Source organism: Lasioglossum baleicum, unplaced genomic scaffold, assembly GCF_051020765.1.
Source record: "Lasioglossum baleicum unplaced genomic scaffold, iyLasBale1 scaffold0109, whole genome shotgun sequence".
NCBI lineage: Eukaryota > Metazoa > Arthropoda > Insecta > Hymenoptera > Halictidae > Lasioglossum > Lasioglossum baleicum.
This window is the reverse complement of record NW_027469169.1, coordinates 311,053-336,973: the sequence shown is the minus strand read 5'-3', so window position 1 is coordinate 336,973 and position 25,921 is coordinate 311,053.

The window sequence follows — 25,921 nt, the reverse complement described above, 5'->3', positions numbered from 1 at the left end:
GCGTTATGCGTTATGCGTTATGCGTTATGCGTTATGCGTTATGCGTTATGCGTTATGCGTTATGCGTTATGCGTTATGCGTTATGCGTTATGCGTTATGCGTTATGCGTTATGCGTTATGCGTTATGCGTTATGCGTTATGCGTTATGCGTTATGGGTTATGCGTTATCCGAATGGATTATGCGTTATGTATTATGCGTTATGGTTAATGCGGTATGGGTTATGCGTTATAGGTTATGCGTTCTCCGTTATGGATTATGCGTTATGCATTGTGCGTTATGCGTTATGACTTTTGCATTATGCGTTATGCGTTATGCGTTATCGGCTTTGCGTTATGCGTCATGCGTTATGGGTTACGCGTTATCCGTTATGGATTATGCGTAATGCATTATGCGTTATGCGTTATGCGTTATGCGTTTTGCGTTATGTGTTATGCGTTATGGGTTATGCGTCATGCGTTATGCGTTATGCGTTATGCGTTATGCGTTATGCGTTATGCGTTATGCGTTATGCGTTATGCGTTATGCGTTATGCGTTATGCGTTATGCGTTATGCGTTATGCGTTATGCGTTATGCGTTATGCTTTATGGGTTATGCGTAATGCGTCATGCGTTATCGGCTTTGCGTTATGCGTTATGGGTTATGCGTTATCCGTTATGGATTATGCGTTATGTATTATGCGTTATGTTTAATGCGTTATGGGTTATGCGTTGTGCGTTACCCGTTATCCGTTATGCGTTATGCGTTGTGCGTTATCCGTTATCCGTTATGCGTTATGCGTTATACGTTATGCGTTATGCGTTATGCGTTATGCGATATGCGTTATGCCTTTTGCGTTATGCGTTATGCGTTATGCGTTATGCTTTATGGGTTATGCGTAATGCGTTATGCGTTATCGGCTTTGCGTTATGCGTTATGGGTTATGCGTTATCCGTTATGGATTATGCGTTATGTATTATGCGTTATGGTTAATGCGTTATGGGTTATGCGTTATTGGTTATGCGTTATCCGTTATGGATTATGCGTTATGCATTGTGCGTTATGCGTTATAGGTTATGCGTTATCCGTTATGGATTATGCGTTATGCATTGTGCGTTATGCGTTATGACTTTTGCATTATGCGTTATGCGTTATGCGTTATCGGCTTTGCGTTATGCGTCATGCGTTAAGGGTTATGCGTTATCCGTTATGGATTATGCGTAATGCATTATGCGTTATGCGTTATGCGTTTTGCGTTATGTGTTATGCGTTATGGGTTATGCGTCATGCGTTATGCGTTATGCGTTATGCGTTATGCGTTATACGTTTTGCGTTATGCGTTATGCGTTATGCGTTATGCGTTATACGTTATGCGTTATGCGTTATGCGTTATGCGTTATGCGTTATGCGTTATGCGTTATGCGTTATGCGTTATGCGTTATGCGTTATGCGTTATGCGTTATGCGTTATGCGTTATGCGTTATGCGTTATGCGTTATGCGTTATGCGTTATGCGTTATGCGTTATGCGTTATGCGTTATGCGTTATGCGTTATGCGTTATGCGTTATGCGTTATGCGTTATGCGTTATGCGTTATGCGTTATGCGTTATGCTTTATGCGTTATGCGTTATGCGTTATGCGTTATGCGTTATGCGTTATGCGTTATGCGTTATGCGTTATGCGTTATGCGTTATGCGTTATGCGTTATGCGTTATGCGTTATGCGTTATGCGTTATGCGTTATGCGTTATACGTTATGCGTTATGCGTTATGCGTTATGCGTTATGCGTTATGCGTTATGCGTTATGCGTTATGCGTTATGCGTTATGCGTTATGCGTTATGCGTTATGCGTTATGCGTTATGCGTTATGCGTTATGCGTTATGCGTTATGCGTTATGCGTTATGCGTTATGCGTTATGCGTTATGCGTTATGCGTTATGCGTTATGCGTTATGCGTTATGCGTTATGCGTTATGCGTTATGCGTTATGCGTTATGCGTTATGCGTTATGCGTTATGCGTTATGCGTTATGCGTTATGCGTTATGCGTTATGGGTTATGCGTTATCCGTATGGATTATGCGTTATGTATTATGCGTTATGGTTAATGCGGTATGGGTTATGCGTTATAGGTTATGCGTTATCCGTTATGGATTATGCGTTATGCATTGTGCGTTATGCGTTATGACTTTTGCATTATGCGTTATGCGTTATGCGTTATCGGCTTTGCGTTATGCGTCATGCGTTATGGGTTATGCGTTATCCGTTATGGATTATGCGTAATGCATTATGCGTTATGCGTTATGCGTTATGCGTTTTGCGTTATGTGTTATGCGTTATGGGTTATGCGTCATGCGTTATGCGTTATGCGTTATGCGTTATGCGTTATGCGTTATGCGTTATGCGTTATGCGTTATGCGTTATGCGTTATGCGTTATGCGTTATGCGTTATGCGTTATGCGTTATGCGTTATGCGTTATGCGTTATGCGTTATGCGTTATGCGTTATGCTTTATGGGTTATGCGTAATGCGTCATGCGTTATCGGCTTTGCGTTATGCGTTATGGGTTATGCGTTATCCGTTATGGATTATGCGTTATGTATTATGCGTTATGTTTAATGCGTTATGGGTTATGCGTTGTGCGTTACCCGTTATCCGTTATGCGTTATGCGTTGTGCGTTATCCGTTATCCGTTATGCGTTATGCGTTATACGTTATGCGTTATGCGTTATGCGTTATGCGTTATGGGTTATGCGTCATGCGTTATGCGTTATGCGTTATGCGTTATGCGTTATGCGTTATGCGTTATGCGTTATGCGTTATGCGTTATGCGTTATGCGTTATGCGTTATGCGTTATGCGTTATGCGTTATGCGTTATGCGTTATGCGTTATGCGTTATGCGTTATGCGTTATGCGTTATGCGTTATGGGTTATGCGTTATCCGAATGGATTATGCGTTATGTATTATGCGTTATGGTTAATGCGGTATGGGTTATGCGTTATAGGTTATGCGTTCTCCGTTATGGATTATGCGTTATGCATTGTGCGTTATGCGTTATGACTTTTGCATTATGCGTTATGCGTTATGCGTTATCGGCTTTGCGTTATGCGTCATGCGTTATGGGTTACGCGTTATCCGTTATGGATTATGCGTAATGCATTATGCGTTATGCGTTATGCGTTATGCGTTTTGCGTTATGTGTTATGCGTTATGGGTTATGCGTCATGCGTTATGCGTTATGCGTTATGCGTTATGCGTTATGCGTTATGCGTTATGCGTTATGCGTTATGCGTTATGCGTTATGCGTTATGCGTTATGCGTTATGCGTTATGCGTTATGCGTTATGCGTTATGCTTTATGGGTTATGCGTAATGCGTCATGCGTTATCGGCTTTGCGTTATGCGTTATGGGTTATGCGTTATCCGTTATGGATTATGCGTTATGTATTATGCGTTATGTTTAATGCGTTATGGGTTATGCGTTGTGCGTTACCCGTTATCCGTTATGCGTTATGCGTTGTGCGTTATCCGTTATCCGTTATGCGTTATGCGTTATACGTTATGCGTTATGCGTTATGCGTTATGCGATATGCGTTATGCCTTTTGCGTTATGCGTTATGCGTTATGCGTTATGCTTTATGGGTTATGCGTAATGCGTTATGCGTTATCGGCTTTGCGTTATGCGTTATGGGTTATGCGTTATCCGTTATGGATTATGCGTTATGTATTATGCGTTATGGTTAATGCGTTATGGGTTATGCGTTATTGGTTATGCGTTATCCGTTATGGATTATGCGTTATGCATTGTGCGTTATGCGTTATAGGTTATGCGTTATCCGTTATGGATTATGCGTTATGCATTGTGCGTTATGCGTTATGACTTTTGCATTATGCGTTATGCGTTATGCGTTATCGGCTTTGCGTTATGCGTCATGCGTTAAGGGTTATGCGTTATCCGTTATGGATTATGCGTAATGCATTATGCGTTATGCGTTATGCGTTTTGCGTTATGTGTTATGCGTTATGGGTTATGCGTCATGCGTTATGCGTTATGCGTTATGCGTTATGCGTTATACGTTTTGCGTTATGCGTTATGCGTTATGCGTTATGCGTTATACGTTATGCGTTATGCGTTATGCGTTATGCGTTATGCGTTATGCGTTATGCGTTATGCGTTATGCGTTATGCGTTATGCGTTATGCGTTATGCGTTATGCGTTATGCGTTATGCGTTATGCGTTATGCGTTATGCGTTATGCGTTATGCGTTATGCGTTATGCGTTATGCGTTATGCGTTATGCGTTATGCGTTATGCGTTATGCGTTATGCGTTATGCGTTATGCGTTATGCGTTATGCTTTATGCGTTATGCGTTATGCGTTATGCGTTATGCGTTATGCGTTATGCGTTATGCGTTATGCGTTATGCGTTATGCGTTATGCGTTATGCGTTATGCGTTATGCGTTATGCGTTATGCGTTATGCGTTATGCGTTATACGTTATGCGTTATGCGTTATGCGTTATGCGTTATGCGTTATGCGTTATGCGTTATGCGTTATGCGTTATGCGTTATGCGTTATGCGTTATGCGTTATGCGTTATGCGTTATGCGTTATGCGTTATGCGTTATGCGTTATGCGTTATGCGTTATGCGTTATGCGTTATGCGTTATGCGTTATGCGTTATGCGTTATGCGTTATGCGTTATGCGTTATGCGTTATGCGTTATGCGTTATGCGTTATGCGTTATGCGTTATGCGTTATGCGTTATGCGTTATGCGTTATGCGTTATGCGTTATGCGTTATGCGTTATGCGTTATGCGTTATGCGTTATGCGTTATGCGATATGCGTTATGGGTTATGCGTTATCCGTATGGATTATGCGTTATGTATTATGCGTTATGGTTAATGCGGTATGGGTTATGCGTTATAGGTTATGCGTTATCCGTTATGGATTATTGCGTTATGCATTGTGCGTTATGCGTTATGACTTTTGCATTATGCGTTATGCGTTATCGGCTTTGCGTTATGCGTCATGCGTTATGGGTTATGCGTTATCCGTTATGGATTATGCGTAATGCATTATGCGTTATGCGTTATGCGTTTTGCGTTATGTGTTATGCGTTATGGGTTATGCGTCATGCGTTATGCGTTATGCGTTATGCGTTATGCGTTATGCGTTATGCGTTATGCGTTATGCGTTATGCGTTATGCGTTATGCGTTATGCTTTATGGGTTATGCGTAATGCTTCATGCGTTATCGGCTTTGCGTTATGCGTTATGGGTTATGCGTTATGCGTTATGCGTTATGCGTTATGCGTTATGCGTTATGCGTTATGCGTTATGCGTTATGCGTTATGCGTTATGCGTTATGCGTTATGCGTTATGCGTTATGCGTTATGCGTTATGCGTTATGCGTTATGCGTTATGCGTTATGCGTTATGCGTTATGCGTTATGCGTTATGCGTTATGCGTTATGCGTTATGCGTTATGCGTTATGCGTTATGCGTTATGCGTTATGCGTTATGCGTTATGCGTTATGCGTTATGCGTTATGCGTTATGCGTTATGCGTTATGCGTTATGCGTTATGCGTTATGCGTTATGCGTTATGCGTTATGCGTTATGCGTTATGCGTTATGCGTTATGCGTTATGCGTTATGCGTTATGCGTTATGCGTTATGCGTTATGCGTTATGCGTTATGCGTTATGCGTTATGCGTTATGCGTTATGCGTTATGCGTTATGCGTTATGCGTTATGCGTTATGCGTTATGCGTTATGCGTTATGCGTTATGCGTTATGCGTTATGCGTTATGCGTTATGCGTTATGCGTTATGCGTTATGCGTTATGCGTTATGCGTTATGCGATATGCGATATGCGTTATAGGTTATGCGTTATCCGTTATGGATTATGCGTTATGCATTGTGCGTTATGCGTTATGACTTTTGCATTATGCGTTATGCGTTATCGGCTTTGCGTTATGCGTCATGCGTTATGGGTTATGCGTTATCCGTTATGGATTATGCGTAATGCATTATGCGTTATGCGTTATGCGTTTTGCGTTATGTGTTATGCGTTATGGGTTATGCGTCATGCGTTATGCGTTATGCGTTATGCGTTATGCGTTATGCGTTATGCGTTATGCGTTATGCGTTATGCGTTATGCTTTATGGGTTATGCGTAATGCGTCATGCGTTATCGGCTTTGCGTTATGCGTTATGGGTTATGCGTTATGCGTTATGCGTTATGCGTTATGCGTTATGCGTTATGCGTTATGCGTTATGCGTTATGCGTTATGCGTTATGCGTTATGCGTTATGCGTTATGCGTTATGCGTTATGCGTTATGCGTTATGCGTTATGCGTTATGCGTTATGCGTTATGCGTTATGCGTTATGCGTTATGCGTTATGCGTTATGCGTTATGCGTTATGCGTTATGCGTTATGCGTTATGCGTTATGCGTTATGCGTTATGCGTTATGCGTTATGCGTTATGCGTTATGCGTTATGCGTTATGCGTTATGCGTTATGCGTTATGCGTTATGCGTCATGCGTTATGGGTTATGCGTTATCCGTATGGATTATGCGTTATGTATTATGCGTTATGGTTAATGCGGTATGGGTTATGCGTTATAGGTTATGCGTTATCCGTTATGGATTATGCGTTATGCATTGTGCGTTATGCGTTATGACTTTTGCATTATGCGTTATGCGTTATGCGTTATCGGCTTTGCGTTATGCGTCATGCGTTATGGGTTATGCGTTATCCGTTATGGATTATGCGTAATGCATTATGCGTTATGCGTTATGCGTTATGCGTTATCGGCTTTGCGTTATGCGTTATGGGTTATGCGTTATGCGTTATGCGTTATGCGTTATGCGTTATGCGTTATGCGTTATGCGTTATGCGTTATGCGTTATGCGTTATGCGTTATGCGTTATGCGTTATGCGTTATGCGTTATGCGTTATGCGTTATGCGTTATGCGTTATGCGTTATGCGTTATGCGTTATGCGTTATGCGTTATGCGTTATGCGTTATGCGTTATGCGTTATGGGTTATGCGTTATGCGTTATGCGTTATGCGTTATGCGTTATGCGTTATGCGTTATGCGTTATGCGTTATGCGTTATGCGTTATGCGTTATGCGTTATGCGTTATGCGTTATGCGTTATGCGTTATGCGTTATGCGTTATGCGTTATGCGTTATGCGTTATGCGTTATGCGTTATGCGTTATGCGTTATGCGTTATGCGTTATGCGTTATGCGTTATGCGTTATGCGTTATGCGTTATGCGTTATGCGTTATGCGTTATGCGTTATGCGTTATGCGTTATGCGTTATGCGTTATGCGTTATGCGTTATGCGTTATGCGTTATGCGTTATGCGTTATGCGTTATGCGTTATGCGTTATGCGTTATGCGTTATGCGTTATGCGTTATGCGTTATGCGTTATGCGTTATGCGTTATGCGTTATGCGTTATGCGTTATGCGTTATGCGTTATGCGTTATGCGTTATGGGTTATGCGTTATCCGAATGGATTATGCGTTATGTATTATGCGTTATGGTTAATGCGGTATGGGTTATGCGTTATAGGTTATGCGTTATCCGTTATGGATTATGCGTTATGCATTGTGCGTTATGCATTATGACTTTTGCATTATGCGTTATGCGTTATGCGTTATCGGCTTTGCGTTATGCGTCATGCGTTATGGGTTACGCGTTATCCGTTATGGATTATGCGTAATGCATTATGCGTTATGCGTTATGCGTTATGCGTTTTGCGTTATGTGTTATGCGTTATGGGTTATGCGTCATGCGTTATGCGTTATGCGTTATGCGTTATGCGTTATGCGTTATGCGTTATGCGTTATGCGTTATGCGTTATGCGTTATGCGTTATGCGTTATGCGTTATGCGTTATGCGTTATGCGATATGCGATATGCGTTATAGGTTATGCGTTATCCGTTATGGATTATGCGTTATGCATTGTGCGTTATGCGTTATGACTTTTGCATTATGCGTTATGCGTTATCGGCTTTGCGTTATGCGTCATGCGTTATGGGTTATGCGTTATCCGTTATGGATTATGCGTAATGCATTATGCGTTATGCGTTATGCGTTTTGCGTTATGTGTTATGCGTTATGGGTTATGCGTCATGCGTTATGCGTTATGCGTTATGCGTTATGCGTTATGCGTTATGCGTTATGCGTTATGCTTTATGGGTTATGCGTAATGCGTCATGCGTTATCGGCTTTGCGTTATGCGTTATGGGTTATGCGTTATGCGTTATGCGTTATGCGTTATGCGTTATGCGTTATGCGTTATGCGTTATGCGTTATGCGTTATGCGTTATGCGTTATGCGTTATGCGTTATGCGTTATGCGTTATGCGTTATGCGTTATGCGTTATGCGTTATGCGTTATGCGTTATGCGTTATGCGTTATGCGTTATGCGTTATGCGTTATGCGTTATGCGTTATGCGTTATGCGTTATGCGTTATGCGTTATGCGTTATGCGTTATGCGTTATGCGTTATGCGTTATGCGTTATGCGTTATGCGTTATGCGTTATGCGTTATGCGTTATGCGTTATGCGTTATGCGTTATGCGTTATGCGTTATGCGTTATGCGATATGCGTTATGGGTTATGCGTTATCCGTATGGATTATGCGTTATGTATTATGCGTTATGGTTAATGCGGTATGGGTTATGCGTTATAGGTTATGCGTTATCCGTTATGGATTATTGCGTTATGCATTGTGCGTTATGCGTTATGACTTTTGCATTATGCGTTATGCGTTATCGGCTTTGCGTTATGCGTCATGCGTTATGGGTTATGCGTTATCCGTTATGGATTATGCGTAATGCATTATGCGTTATGCGTTATGCGTTTTGCGTTATGTGTTATGCGTTATGGGTTATGCGTCATGCGTTATGCGTTATGCGTTATGCGTTATGCGTTATGCGTTATGCGTTATGCGTTATGCGTTATGCGTTATGCGTTATGCGTTATGCTTTATGGGTTATGCGTAATGCTTCATGCGTTATCGGCTTTGCGTTATGCGTTATGGGTTATGCGTTATGCGTTATGCGTTATGCGTTATGCGTTATGCGTTATGCGTTATGCGTTATGCGTTATGCGTTATGCGTTATGCGTTATGCGTTATGCGTTATGCGTTATGCGTTATGCGTTATGCGTTATGCGTTATGCGTTATGCGTTATGCGTTATGCGTTATGCGTTATGCGTTATGCGTTATGCGTTATGCGTTATGCGTTATGCGTTATGCGTTATGCGTTATGCGTTATGCGTTATGCGTTATGCGTTATGCGTTATGCGTTATGCGTTATGCGTTATGCGTTATGCGTTATGCGTTATGCGTTATGCGTTATGCGTTATGCGTTATGCGTTATGCGTTATGCGTTATGCGTTATGCGTTATGCGTTATGCGTTATGCGTTATGCGTTATGCGTTATCCGTATGGATTATGCGTTATGTATTATGCGTTATGGTTAATGCGGTATGGGTTATGCGTTATAGGTTATGCGTTATCCGTTATGGATTATGCGTTATGCATTGTGCGTTATGCGTTATGACTTTTGCATTATGCGTTATGCGTTATGCGTTATCGGCTTTGCGTTATGCGTCATGCGTTATGGGTTATGCGTTATTCGTTATGGATTATGCGTAATGCATTATGCGTTATGCGTTATGCGTTTTGCGTTATGCGTTATGCGTTATGCGTTATGCGTTATGCGTTATGCGTTATGCGTTATGCGTTATGCGTTATGCGTTATGCGTTATGCGTTATGCGTTATGCGTTATGCGTTATGCGTTATGCGTTATGCGTTATGCGTTATGCGTTATGCGTTATGCGTTATGCGTTATGCGTTATGCGTTATGCGTTATGCGTTATGCGTTATGCGTTATGCGTTATGCGTTATGCGTTATGCGTTATGCGTTATGCGTTATGCGTTATGCGTTATGCGTTATGCGTTATGCGTTATGCGTTATGCGTTATGCGTTATGCGTTATGCGTTATGCGTTATGCGTTATGCGTTATGCGTTATGCGTTATGCGTTATGCGTTATGCGTTATGCGTTATGCGTTATGCGTTATGCGTTATGCGTTATGCGTTATGCGTTATGCGTTATGCGTTATGCGTTATGCGTTATGCGTTATGCGTTATGCGTTATGCGTTATGCGTTATGCGTTATGCGTTATGGGTTATGCGTTATCCGTATGGATTATGCGTTATGTATTATGCGTTATGGTTAATGCGGTGTGGGTTATGCGTTATAGGTTATGCGTTATCCGTTATGGATTATGCGTTATGCATTGTGCGTTATGCGTTATGACTTTTGCATTATGCGTTATGCGTTATGCGTTATGCGTTATGCGTTATGCGTTATGCGTTATGCGTTATGCGTTATGCGTTATGCGTTATGCGTTATGCGTTATGCGTTATGCGTTATGCGTTATGCGTTATGCGTTATGCGTTATGCGTTATGCGTTATGCGTTATGCGTTATGCGTTATGCGTTATGCGTTATGCGTTATGCGTTATGCGTTATGCGTTATGCGTTATGCGTTATGCGTTATGCGTTATGGGTTATGCGTTATCCGTATGGATTATGCGTTATGTATTATGCGTTATGGTTAATGCGGTGTGGGTTATGCGTTATAGGTTATGCGTTATCCGTTATGGATTATGCGTTATGCATTGTGCGTTATGCGTTATGACTTTTGCATTATGCGTTATGCGTTATGCGTTATCGGCTTTGCGTTATGCGTCATGCGTTATGGGTTATGCGTTATCCGTTATGGATTATGCGTAATGCATTATGCGTTATGCGTTATGCGTTTTGCGTTATGTGTTATGCGTTATGGGTTATGCGTCATGCGTTATGCGTTATGCGTTATGCGTTATGCTTTATGGGTTATGCGTAATGCGTCATGCGTTATCGGCTTTGCGTTATGCGTTATGGGTTATGCGTTATGCGTTATGCGTTATGCGTTATGCGTTATGCGTTATGCGTTATGCGTTATGCGTTATGGTTAATGCGTTATGCGTTATGCGTTATGCGTTATGCGTTATGCGTTATGCGTTATGCGTTATGCGTTATGCGTTATGCGTTATGCGTTATGCGTTATGCGTTATGCGTTATGCGTTATGCGTTATGCGTTATGCGTTATGCGTTATGCGTTATGCGTTATGCGTTATGCGTTATGCGTTATGCGTTATGCGTTATGCGTTATGCGTTATGCGTTATGCGTTATGCGTTATGCGTTATGCGTTATGCGTTATGCGTTATGCGTTATGCGTTATGCGTTATGCGTTATGCGTTATGCGTTATGCGTTATGCGTTATGCGTTATGCGTTATGCGTTATGCGTTATCCGTTATGGATTATGCGTTATGCATTGTGCGTTATGCGTTATGACTTTTGCATTATGCGTTATGCGTTATGCGTTATCGGCTTTGCGTTATGCGTCATGCGTTATGGGTTATGCGTTATCCGTTATGGATTATGCGTAATGCATTATGCGTTATGCGTTATGCGTTTTGCGTTATGTGTTATGCGTTATGGGTTATGCGTCATGCGTTATGCGTTATGCGTTATGCGTTATGCTTTATGGGTTATGCGTAATGCGTCATGCGTTATGCGTTATGCGTTATGCGTTATGCGTTATGCGTTATGCGTTATGCGTTATCCGTTATGGATTATGCGTTATGCATTGTGCGTTATGCGTTATGACTTTTGCATTATGCGTTATGCGTTATGCGTTATCGGCTTTGCGTTATGCGTCATGCGTTATGGGTTATGCGTTATCCGTTATGGATTATGCATAATGCATTATGCGTTATGCGTTATGCGTTTTGCGTTATGTGTTATGCGTTATGGATTATGCGTTATGCGTTATGCGTTATGCGTTATGCGTTATGCGTTATGCGTTATGCGTTATGCGTTATGCGTTATGCGTTATGCGTTATGCGTTATGCGTTATGCGTTATGCGTTATGCGTTATGCGTTATGCGTTATGCGTTATGCGTTATGCGTTATGCGTTATGCGTTATGCGTTATGCGTTATGCGTTATGCGTTATGCGTTATGCGTTATGCGTTATGCGTTATGCGTTATGCGTTATGCGTTATGCGTTATGCGTTATGCGTTATGGGTTATGCGTTATCCGTATGGATTATGCGATATGTATTATGCGTTATGGTTAATGCGGTATGGGTTATGCGTTATAGGTTATGCGTTATCCGTTATGGATTATGCGTTATGCATTGTGCGTTATGCGTTATGACTTTTGCATTATGCGTTATGCGTTATGCGTTATCGGCTTTGCGTTATGCGTCATGCGTTATGGGTTATGCGTTATCCGTTATGGATTATGCGTAATGCATTATGCGTTATGCGTTATGCGTTTTGCGTTATGTGTTATGCGTTATGGGTTATGCGTCATGCGTTATGCGTTATGCGTTATGCGTTATGCGTTATGCGTTATGCGTTATGCGTTATGCGTTATGCGTTATGCGTTATGCGTTATGCGTTATGCGTTATGCGTTATGCGTTATGCGTTATGCGTTATGCTTTATGGGTTATGCGTAATGCGTCATGCGTTATCGGCTTTGCGTTATGCGTTATGGGTTATGCGTTATCCGTTATGGATTATGCGTTATGTATTATGCGTTATGTTTAATGCGTTATGGGTTATGCGTTGTGCGTTATCCGTTATCCGTTATGCGTTATGCGTTGTGCGTTATCCGTTATCCGTTATGCGTTATGCGTTATACGTTATGCGTTATGCGTTATGCGTTATGCGATATGCGTTATGCGTTTTGCGTTATGCGTTATGCGTTATGCGTTATGCGTCATGCTTTATGGGTTATGCGTAATGCGTTATGCGTTATCGGCTTTGCGTTATGCGTTATGGGTTATGCGTTATCCGTTATGGATTATGCGTTATGGTTAATGCGTTATGGGTTATGCGTTATCCGTTATCCGTTATGCGTTATGCGTTATACGTTATGCGTTATGCATTATGCGTTATGCGATATGCGTTATGCGTTTTGCGTTATGCGTTATTCGTTATGCTTTATGGGTTATGCGTAATGCGTTATGCGTTATCGGCTTTGCGTTATGCGTTATGGGTTATGCGTTATCCGTTATGGATTATCCGTTATGTATTATGCGTTATGGTTAATGCGTTATGGGTTATGCGTTGTGCGTTATCCGTTATGCGTTATGCGTTATGCGTTATCGGCTTTGCGTTATGCGTTATGGGTTATGCGTTATGCGTTATGCGTTATGCGTTATGCGTTATGCGTTATGCGTTATGCGTTATGCGTTATGCGTTATGCGTTATGCGTTATGCGTTATGCGTTATGCGTTATGCTTTATGCGTTATGCGTTATGCGTTATGCGTTATGCGTTATGCGTTATGCGTTATGCGTTATGCGTTATGCGTTATGCGTTATGCGTTATGCGTTATGCGTTATGCGTTATGCGTTATGCGTTATGCGTTATGCGTTATGCGTTATGCGTTATGCGTTATGCGTTATGCGTTATGCGTTATGCGTTATGCGTTATGCGTTATGCGTTATGCGTTATGCGTTATGCGTTATGCGTTATGCGTTATGCGTTATGCGTTATGCGTTATGCGTTATGCGTTATGCGTTATGCGTTATGCGTTATGCGTTATGCGTTATGCGTTATGCGTTATGCGTTATGCGTTATGCGTTATGCGTTATGCGTTATGCGTTATGCGTTATGCGTTATGCGTTATGCGTTATGCGTTATGCGTTACGCGTTATGCGTTACGCGTTATGCGTTATGCGTTATGCGTTATGTGTTATGCGTTATGCGTTATGCGTTATGCGTTATGCGTTATGCGTTATGCGTTATGCGTTATGCGTTATGCGTTATGCGTTATGCGTTATGCGTTATGCGTTATGCGTTATGCGTTATGCGTTATGCGTTATGCGTTATGCGTTATGCGTTATGCGTTATGCGTTATGCGTTATGCGTTATGCGTTATGCGTTATGCGTTATGCGCTATGGGTTATGCGTTATGCGTTATGCGTTATGCGTTATGCGTTATGCGTTATGCGTTATGCGTTATGCGTTATGCGTTGTGCGTTATGCTTTATGCGTTATGCGTTATGCGTTATGCGTTATGCGTTATGCGTTATGCGTTATGCGTTATGCGTTATGCGTTATGCGTTATGCGTTATGCGTTATGCGTTATGCGTTATGCGTTATGCGTTATGCGTTATGCGTTATGCGTTATGCGTTATGCGTTATGCGTTATGCGTTATGCGTTATGCGTTATGCGTTATGCGTTATGCGTTATGCGTTATGCGTTATGCTTTATGCGTTATGCGTTATGCGTTATGCGTTATGCGTTATGCGTTATGCGTTATGCGTTATGTGTTATGCGTTATGCGTTATGCGTTATGCGTTATGCGTTATGCGTTATGCGTTATGCGTTATGCGTTATGCGTTATGCGTTATGCGTTATGCGTTATGCGTTATGCGTTATGCGTTATGCGTTATGCGTTATGCGTTATGCGTTATGCGTTATGCGTTATGCGTTATGCGTTATGCGTTATGCGTTATGCGTTATGCGTTATGCGTTATGCGTTATGCGTTATGCGTTATGCGTTATGCGTTATGCGTTATGCGTTATGCGTTATGCGTTATGCGTTATGCGTTATGGGTTATGAGTTTTGCTTTACGCGTTAAGCGTTATGCGCTATGGGTTATGCATTATGCGTTAAGCGTAATGCGCTATGCGTTATGCGTTATGCGTTATGCGTTATGCGTTATGAGTTATGCGTGATGCGTTATGCGTTATGCGTTATGCGTTATGCGTTATGCGTTATGCGTTATGCGTTATGCGTTATGCGTTATGCGTTATGCGTTATGCGTTATGCGTTATGCGTTATGCGTTATGCGTTATGCGTTATGCGTTATGCGTTATGCGTTATGCGTTATGCGTTATGCGTTATGCGTTATGCGTTATGCGTTATGCGTTATGCGTTATGCGTTATGCGTTATGCGTTATGCGTTATGCGTTATGCGTTATGCGTTATGCGTTATGCGTTATGCGTTATGCGTTATGCGTTATGCGTTATGCGTTATGCGTTATGCGTTATGCGTTATGCGTTATGGGTTATGAGTTTTGCTTTACGCGTTAAGCGTTATGCGCTATGCGTTATGCGTTATGCGTTATGCGTTATGCGTTATGCGTTATGCGTTATGGGTTATGAGTTTTGCTTTACGCGTTAAGCGTTATGCGCTATGGGTTATGCGTTATGCGTTATGCGTTATGCGTTATGCGTTATGCGTTATGCGTTATGCGTTATGCGTTGTGCGTTATGCTTTATGCGTTATGCGTTATGCGTTATGCGTTATGCGTTATGCGTTATGCGTTATGCGTTATGCGTTATGCGTTATGCGTTATGCGTTATGCGTTATGCGTTATGCGTTATGCGTTATGCGTTATGCGTTATGCGTTATGCGTTATGCGTTATGCGTTATGCGTTATGCGTTATGCGTTATGCGTTATGCGTTATGCGTTATGCGTTATGCGTTATGCGTTATGCGTTATGCGTTATGCGTTATGCTTTATGCGTTATGCGTTATGCGTTATGCGTTATGCGTTATGCGTTATGCGTTATGCGTTATGTGTTATGCGTTATGCGTTATGCGTTATGCGTTATGCGTTATGCGTTATGCGTTATGCGTTATGCGTTATGCGTTATGCGTTATGCGTTATGCGTTATGCGTTATGCGTTATGCGTTATGCGTTATGCGTTATGCGTTATGCGTTATGCGTTATGCGTTATGCGTTATGCGTTATGCGTTATGCGTTATGCGTTATGCGTTATGCGTTATGGGTTATGCGTTATCCGTATGGATTATGCGTTATGTATTATGCGTTATGGTTAATGCGGTGTGGGTTATGCGTTATAGGTTATGCGTTATCCGTTATGGATTATGCGTTATGCATTGTGCGTTATGCGTTATGACTTTTGCATTATGCGTTATGCGTTATGCGTTATGCGTTATGCGTTATGCGTTATGCGTTATGCGTTATGCGTTATGCGTTATGCGTTATGCGTTATGCGTTATGCGTTATGCGTTATGCGTTATGCGTTATGCGTTATGCGTTATGCGTTATGCGTTATGCGTTATGCGTTATGCGTTATGCGTTATGCGTTATGCGTTATGCGTTATGCGTTATGCGTTATGCGTTATGCGTTATGCGTTATGCGTTATGGGTTATGCGTTATCCGTATGGATTATGCGTTATGTATTATGCGTTATGGTTAATGCGGTGTGGGTTATGCGTTATAGGTTATGCGTTATCCGTTATGGATTATGCGTTATGCATTGTGCGTTATGCGTTATGACTTTTGCATTATGCGTTATGCGTTATGCGTTATCGGCTTTGCGTTATGCGTCATGCGTTATGGGTTATGCGTTATCCGTTATGGATTATGCGTAATGCATTATGCGTTATGCGTTATGCGTTTTGCGTTATGTGTTATGCGTTATGGGTTATGCGTCATGCGTTATGCGTTATGCGTTATGCGTTATGCTTTATGGGTTATGCGTAATGCGTCATGCGTTATCGGCTTTGCGTTATGCGTTATGGGTTATGCGTTATGCGTTATGCGTTATGCGTTATGCGTTATGCGTTATGCGTTATGCGTTATGGTTAATGCGTTATGCGTTATGCGTTATGCGTTATGCGTTATGCGTTATGCGTTATGCGTTATGCGTTATGCGTTATGCGTTATGCGTTATGCGTTATGCGTTATGCGTTATGCGTTATGCGTTATGCGTTATGCGTTATGCGTTATGCGTTATGCGTTATGCGTTATGCGTTATGCGTTATGCGTTATGCGTTATGCGTTATGCGTTATGCGTTATGCGTTATGCGTTATGCGTTATGCGTTATGCGTTATGCGTTATGCGTTATGCGTTATGCGTTATGCGTTATGCGTTATGCGTTATGCGTTATGCGTTATGCGTTATGCGTTATGCGTTATCCGTTATGGATTATGCGTTATGCATTGTGCGTTATGCGTTATGACTTTTGCATTATGCGTTATGCGTTATGCGTTATCGGCTTTGCGTTATGCGTCATGCGTTATGGGTTATGCGTTATCCGTTATGGATTATGCGTAATGCATTATGCGTTATGCGTTATGCGTTTTGCGTTATGTGTTATGCGTTATGGGTTATGCGTCATGCGTTATGCGTTATGCGTTATGCGTTATGCTTTATGGGTTATGCGTAATGCGTCATGCGTTATGCGTTATGCGTTATGCGTTATGGATTATGCGTTATGCATTGTGCGTTATGCGTTATGACTTTTGCATTATGCGTTATGCGTTATGCGTTATCGGCTTTGCGTTATGCGTCATGCGTTATGGGTTATGCGTTATCCGTTATGGATTATGCATAATGCATTATGCGTTATGCGTTATGCGTTTTGCGTTATGTGTTATGCGTTATGGATTATGCGTTATGCGTTATGCGTTATGCGTTATGCGTTATGCGTTATGCGTTATGCGTTATGCGTTATGCGTTATGCGTTATGCGTTATGCGTTATGCGTTATGCGTTATGCGTTATGCGTTATGCGTTATGCGTTATGCGTTATGCGTTATGCGTTATGCGTTATGCGTTATGCGTTATGCGTTATGCGTTATGCGTTATGCGTTATGCGTTATGCGTTATGCGTTATGCGTTATGCGTTATGCGTTATGCGTTATGCGTTATGCGTTATGGGTTATGCGTTATCCGTATGGATTATGCGATATGTATTATGCGTTATGGTTAATGCGGTATGGGTTATGCGTTATAGGTTATGCGTTATCCGTTATGGATTATGCGTTATGCATTGTGCGTTATGCGTTATGACTTTTGCATTATGCGTTATGCGTTATGCGTTATCGGCTTTGCGTTATGCGTCATGCGTTATGGGTTATGCGTTATCCGTTATGGATTATGCGTAATGCATTATGCGTTATGCGTTATGCGTTTTGCGTTATGTGTTATGCGTTATGGGTTATGCGTCATGCGTTATGCGTTATGCGTTATGCGTTATGCGTTATGCGTTATGCGTTATGCGTTATGCGTTATGCGTTATGCGTTATGCGTTATGCGTTATGCGTTATGCGTTATGCGTTATGCGTTATGCGTTATGCTTTATGGGTTATGCGTAATGCGTCATGCGTTATCGGCTTTGCGTTATGCGTTATGGGTTATGCGTTATCCGTTATGGATTATGCGTTATGTATTATGCGTTATGTTTAATGCGTTATGGGTTATGCGTTGTGCGTTATCCGTTATCCGTTATGCGTTATGCGTTGTGCGTTATCCGTTATCCGTTATGCGTTATGCGTTATACGTTATGCGTTATGCGTTATGCGTTATGCGATATGCGTTATGCGTTTTGCGTTATGCGTTATGCGTTATGCGTTATGCGTCATGCTTTATGGGTTATGCGTAATGCGTTATGCGTTATCGGCTTTGCGTTATGCGTTATGGGTTATGCGTTATCCGTTATGGATTATGCGTTATGGTTAATGCGTTATGGGTTATGCGTTATCCGTTATCCGTTATGCGTTATGCGTTATACGTTATGCGTTATGCATTATGCGTTATGCGATATGCGTTATGCGTTTTGCGTTATGCGTTATTCGTTATGCTTTATGGGTTATGCGTAATGCGTTATGCGTTATCGGCTTTGCGTTATGCGTTATGGGTTATGCGTTATCCGTTATGGATTATCCGTTATGTATTATGCGTTATGGTTAATGCGTTATGGGTTATGCGTTGTGCGTTATCCGTTATGCGTTATGCGTTATGCGTTATCGGCTTTGCGTTATGCGTTATGGGTTATGCGTTATGCGTTATGCGTTATGCGTTATGCGTTATGCGTTATGCGTTATGCGTTATGCGTTATGCGTTATGCGTTATGCGTTATGCGTTATGCGTTATGCGTTATGCTTTATGCGTTATGCGTTATGCGTTATGCGTTATGCGTTATGCGTTATGCGTTATGCGTTATGCGTTATGCGTTATGCGTTATGCGTTATGCGTTATGCGTTATGCGTTATGCGTTATGCGTTATGCGTTATGCGTTATGCGTTATGCGTTATGCGTTATGCGTTATGCGTTATGCGTTATGCGTTATGCGTTATGCGTTATGCGTTATGCGTTATGCGTTATGCGTTATGCGTTATGCGTTATGCGTTATGCGTTATGCGTTATGCGTTATGCGTTATGCGTTATGCGTTATGCGTTATGCGTTATGCGTTATGCGTTATGCGTTATGCGTTATGCGTTATGCGTTATGCGTTATGCGTTATGCGTTATGCGTTATGCGTTACGCGTTATGCGTTACGCGTTATGCGTTATGTGTTATGCGTTATGCGTTATGCGTTATGCGTTATGCGTTATGCGTTATGCGTTATGCGTTATGCGTTATGCGTTATGCGTTATGCGTTATGCGTTATGCGTTATGCGTTATGCGTTATGCGTTATGCGTTATGCGTTATGCGTTATGCGTTATGCGTTATGCGTTATGCGTTATGCGTTATGCGTTATGCGTTATGCGTTATGCGTTATGCGTTATGCGTTATGCGTTATGCGTTATGCGTTATGCGTTATGCGTTATGCGTTATGCGTTATGCGTTATGCGTTATGGGTTATGCGTTATCCGTATGGATTATGCGTTATGTATTATGCGTTATGGTTAATGCGGTATGGGTTATGCGTTATAGGTTATGCGTTATCCGTTATGGATTATGCGTTATGTATTGTGCGTTATGCGTTATGACTTTTGCATTATGCGTTATGCGTTATGCGTTATGCGTTATGCGTTATGCGTTATGCGTTATGCGTTATGCGTTATGCGTTATGCGTTATGCGTTATGCGTTATGCGTTATGCGTTATGCGTTATGCGTTATGCGTTATGCGTTATGCGTTATGCGTTATGCGTTATGCGTTATGCGTTATGCGTTATGCGTTATGCGTTATGCGTTATGCGTTATGCGTTATGCGTTATGCGTTATGCGTTATGCGTTATGCGTTATGCGTTATGCGTTATGCGTTATGCGTTATGCGTTATGCGTTATGCGTTATGCGTTATGCGTTATGCGTTATGCGTTATGCGTTATGCGTTATGCGTTATGCGTTATGCGTTATGCGTTATGCGTTATGCGTTATGCGTTATGCGTTATGCGTTATGCGTTATGCGTTATGCGTTATGCGTTATGCGTTATGCGTTATGCGTTATGCGTTATGCGTTATGCGTTATGCGTTATGCGTTATGCGTTATGCGTTATGCGTTATGCGTTATGCGTTATGCGTTATGCGTTATGCGTTATGCGTTATGCGTTATGCGTTATGCGTTATGCGTTATGCGTTATGCGTTATGCGTTATGCGTTATGCGTTATGCGTTATGCGTTATGCGTTATGGGTTATGCGTTATCCGTATGGATTATGCGTTATGGTTAATGCGGTATGGGTTATGCGTTATAGGTTATGCGTTATCCGTTATGGATTATGCGTTATGCATTGTGCGTTATGCGTTATGACTTTTGCATTATGCGTTATGCGTTATCGGCTTTGCGTTATGCGTCATGCGTTATGGGTTATGCGTTATCCGTTATGGATTATGCGTAATGCATTATGCGTTATGCGTTATGCGTTTTGCGTTATGTGTTATGCGTTATGGGTTATGCGTCATGCGTTATGCGTTATGCGTTATGCGTTATGCGTTATGCGTTATGCGTTATGCGTTATGCGTTATGCGTTATGCGTTATGCGTTATGCGTTATGCGTTATGCTTTATGGGTTATGCGTAATGCGTCATGCGTTATCGGCTTTGCGTTATGCGTTATGGGTTATGCGTTATCCGTTATGGATTATGCGTTATGTATTATGCGTTATGTTTAATGCGTTATGGGTTATGCGTTGTGCGTTATCCGTTATCTGTTATGCGTTATGCGTTGTGCGTTATCCGTTATCCGTTATGCGTTATGCGTTATGCGTTATGCGTTATGCGTTATGCGTTATGCGTTATGCGTTATGCGTTATGCGTTATGCGTTATGCGTTATGCGTTATGCGTTATGCGTTATGCGTTATGCGTTATGCGTTATGCGTTATGGGTTATGCGTTATCCGTATGGATTATGCGTTATGGTTAATGCGGTATGGGTTATGCGTTATAGGTTATGCGTTATCCGTTATGGATTATGCGTTATGCATTGTGCGTTATGCGTTATGACTTTTGCATTATGCGTTATGCGTTATCGGCTTTGCGTTATGCGTCATGCGTTATGGGTTATGCGTTATCCGTTATGGATTATGCGTAATGCATTATGCGTTATGCGTTATGCGTTTTGCGTTATGTGTTATGCGTTATGGGTTATGCGTCATGCGTTATGCGTTATGCGTTATGCGTTATGCGTTATGCGTTATGCGTTATGCGTTATGCGTTATGCGTTATGCGTTATGCGTTATGCGTTATGCGTTATGCGTTATGCGTTATGCTTTATGGGTTATGCGTAATGCGTCATGCGTTATCGGCTTTGCGTTATGCGTTATGGGTTATGCGTTATCCGTTATGGATTATGCGTTATGTATTATGCGTTATGTTTAATGCGTTATGGGTTATGCGTTGTGCGTTATCCGTTATCTGTTATGCGTTATGCGTTGTGCGTTATCCGTTATCCGTTATGCGTTATGCGTTATGCGTTATGCGTTATGCGTTATGCGTTATGCGTTATGCGTTATGCGTTATGCGTTATGCGTTATGCGTTATGCGTTATGCGTTATGCGTTATGCGTTATGCGTTATGCGTTATGCGTTATGCGTTATGCGTTATGCGTTATGCGTTATGGGTTATGCGTTATCCGTATGGATTATGCGTTATGTATTATGCGTTATGGTTAATGCGGTATGGGTTATGCGTTATAGGTTATGCGTTATGCGTTATGCGTTATGCGTTATGCGTTATGCGTTATGCGTTATGCGTTATGCGTTATGCGTTATGCGTTATGCGTTATGCGTTATGCGTTATGCGTTATGCGTTATGGGTTATGCGTTATCCGTATGGATTATGCGTTATGCGTTATGCGTTATGCGTTATGCGTTATGCGTTATGCGTTATGCGTTATGCGTTATGCGTTATGCGTTATGCGTTATGCGTTATGCGTTATGCGTTATGCGTTATGCGTTATGCGTTATGCGTTATGCGTTATGCGTTATGCTTTATGGGTTATGCGTTATGCGTTATGCGTTATGCGTTATGCGTTATGCGTTATGCGTTATGCGTTATGCGATATGCGTTATGCGTTATGCGTTATGCGTTATGCGTTATGCGTTATGCGTTATGCGTTATGCGTTATGCGTTATGCGTTATGCGTTATGCGTTATGCGTTATGCGTTATGCGTTATGCGTTATGCGTTATGCGTTATGCGTTATGCGTTATGCGTTATGCGTTATGCGTTATGCGTTATGCGTTATGCGTTATGCGTTATGCGTTATGCGTTATGCGTTATGCGTTATGCGTTATGCGTTATGCGTTATGCGTTATGCGTTATGCGTTATGCGTTATGCGTTATGCGTTATGCGTTATGCGTTATGCGTTATGCGTTATGCGTTATGCGTTATGCGTTATGCGTTATGCGTTATGCGTTATGCGTTATGCGTTATGCGTTATGCGTTATGCGATATGCGTTATGGGTTATGCGTTATCCGTATGGATTATGCGTTATGTATTATGCGTTATGGTTAATGCGGTATGGGTTATGCGTTATAGGTTATGCGTTATCCGTTATGGATTATGCGTTATGCATTGTGCGTTATGCGTTATGACTTTTGCATTATGCGTTATGCGTTATCGGCTTTGCGTTATGCGTCATGCGTTATGGGTTATGCGTTATCCGTTATGGATTATGCGTAATGCATTATGCGTTATGCGTTATGCGTTTTGCGTTATGTGTTATGCGTTATGGGTTATGCGTCATGCGTTATGCGTTATGCGTTATGCGTTATGCGTTATGCGTTATGGGTTATGCGTTATCCGTATGGATTATGCGTTATGTATTATGCGTTATGGTTAATGCGTTATGGGTTATGCGTTATAGGTTATGCGTTATCCGTTATGGATTATGCGTTATGCATTGTGCGTTATGCGTTATGACTTTTGCATTATGCGTTATGCGTTATGCGTTATCGGCTTTGCGTTATGCGTTATGGGTTATGCGTTATGCGTTATGCGTTATGCGTTATGCGTTATGCGTTATGCGTTATGCGTTATGCGTTATGCGTTATGCGTTATGCGTTATGCGTTATGCGTTATGCGTTATGCGTTATGCGTTATGCGTTATGCGTTATGCGTTATGCGTTATGCGTTATGCGTTATGCGTTATGCGTTATGCGTTATGCGTTATGCGTTATGCGTTATGCGTTATGCGTTATGGGTTATGCGTTATCCGTATGGATTATGCGTTATGTATTATGCGTTATGGTTAATGCGTTATGGGTTATGCGTTATAGGTTATGCGTTATCCGGTATGGATTATGCGTTATGCATTGTGCGTTATGCGTTATGACTTTTGCATTATGCGTTATGCGTTATGCGTTATCGGCTTTGCGTTATGCGTCATGCGTTATGGGTTATGCGTTATGCGTTATGCGTTATGCGTTATGCGTTATGCGTTATGCGTTATGCGTTATGCGTTATGCGTTATGCGTTATGCGTTATGCGTTATGCGTTATGCGTTATGCGTTATGCGTTATGCGTTATGCGTTATGCGTTATGCGATATGCGTTATGCGTTATGCGTTATGCGTTATGCGTTATGCGTTATGCGATATGCGTTATGCGTTATGCGTTATGCGTTATGCGTTATGCGTTATGCGTTATGCGTTATGCGTTATGCGTTATGCGTTATGCGTTATGCGTTATGCGTTATGCGTTATGCGTTATGCGTTATGCGTTATGCGTTATGCGTTATGCGTTATGCGTTATGCGTTATGCGTTATGCGTTATGCGTTATGCGTTATGCGTTATGCGTTATGCGTTATGCGTTATGCGTTATGCGTTATGCGTTATGCGTTATGCGTTATGCGTTATGCGTTATGCGTTATGCGTTATGCGTTATGCGTTATGCGTTATGCGTTATGCGTTATGCGTTATGCGTTATGCGTTATGCGTTATGCGTTATGCGTTATGCGTTATGCGTTATGCGTTATGCGTTATGCGTTATGCGTTATGCGTTATGCGTTATGCGTTATGCGTTATGCGTTATGCGTTATGCGTTATGCGTTATGCGTTATGCGTTATGCGTTATGCGTTATGCGTTATGCGTTATGCGTTATGCGTTATGCGTTATGCGTTATGCGTTATGCGTTATGCGTTATGCGTTATGCGTTATGCGTTATGCGTTATGCGTTATGCGTTATGCGTTATGCGTTATGCGTTATGCGTTATGCGTTATGCGTTATGCGTTATGCGTTATGCGTTATGCGTTATGCGTTATGCGTTATGCGTTATGCGTTATGCGTTATGCGTTATGCGTTATGCGTTATGCGTTATGCGTTATGCGTTATGCGTTATGCGTTATGCGTTATGCGTTATGCGTTATGCGTTATGCGTTATGCGTTATGCGTTATACGTTATGCGTTATGCGTTATGCGTTATGCGATATGCGTTATGCGTTTTGCGTTATGCGTTATGCGTTATGCGTTATGCTTTATGGGTTATGCGTAATGCGTTATGCGTTATCGGCTTTGCGTTATGCGTTATGGGTTATGCGTTATCCGTTATGTATTATGCGTTATGGTTAATGCGTTATGGGTTATGCGTTGTGCGTTATCCGTTATGCGTTATGCGTTATGCGTTATCGGCTTTGCGTTATGCGTTATGGGTTATGCGTTATGCGTTATGCTTTATGCGTTATGCGTTATGCGTTATGCGTTATGCGTTATGCGTTATGCGTTATGCGTTATGCGTTATGCGTTATGCGTTATGCGTTATGCGTTATGCGTTATGCGTTATGCGTTATGCGTTATGCGTTATGCGTTATGCGTTATGCGTTATGCGTTATGCGTTATGCGTTATGCGTTATGCGTTATGCGTTATGCGTTATGCGTTATGCGTTATGCGTTATGCGTTATGCGTTATGCGTTATGCGTTATGCGTTATGCGTTATGCGTTATGCGTTATGCGTTATGCGTTATGCGTTATGCGTTATGCGTTATGCGTTATGCGTTATGCGTTATGCGTTATGCGTTATGCGTTATGCGTTATGCGTTATGCGTTATGCGTTATGCGTTATGCGTTATGCGTTATGCGTTATGCGTTATGCGTTATGCGTTATGCGTTATGCGTTATGCGTTATGCGTTATGCGTTATGCGTTATGCGTTATGCGTTATGCGTTATGCGTTATGCGTTATGCGTTATGCGTTATGCGTTATGCGTTATGCGTTATGCGTTATGCGTTATGCGTTATGGGTTATGGGTTATGCGTTATGCGTTATGCGTTATGCGTTATGCGTTATGCGTTATGCGTTATGCGTTATGCGTTATGCGTTATGCGTTATGCGTTATGCGTTATGCGTTATGCGTTATGCGTTATGCGTTATGCGTTTTGCGTTATGCGTTATGCGTTATGCGTTATGCGTTATGCGTTATGCGTTATGCGTTATGCGTTATGCGTTATGCGTTATGCGTTATGCGTTATGCGTTATGCGTTATGCGTTATGCGTTATGCGTTATGCGTTATGCGTTATGCGTTATGCGTTATGCGTTATGCGTTATGCGTTATGCGTTATGCGTTATGCGTTATGCGTTATGCGTTAGGCGTTATATGTTATGCGTTATGCGTTATGCGTTATGCGTTATGCGTTA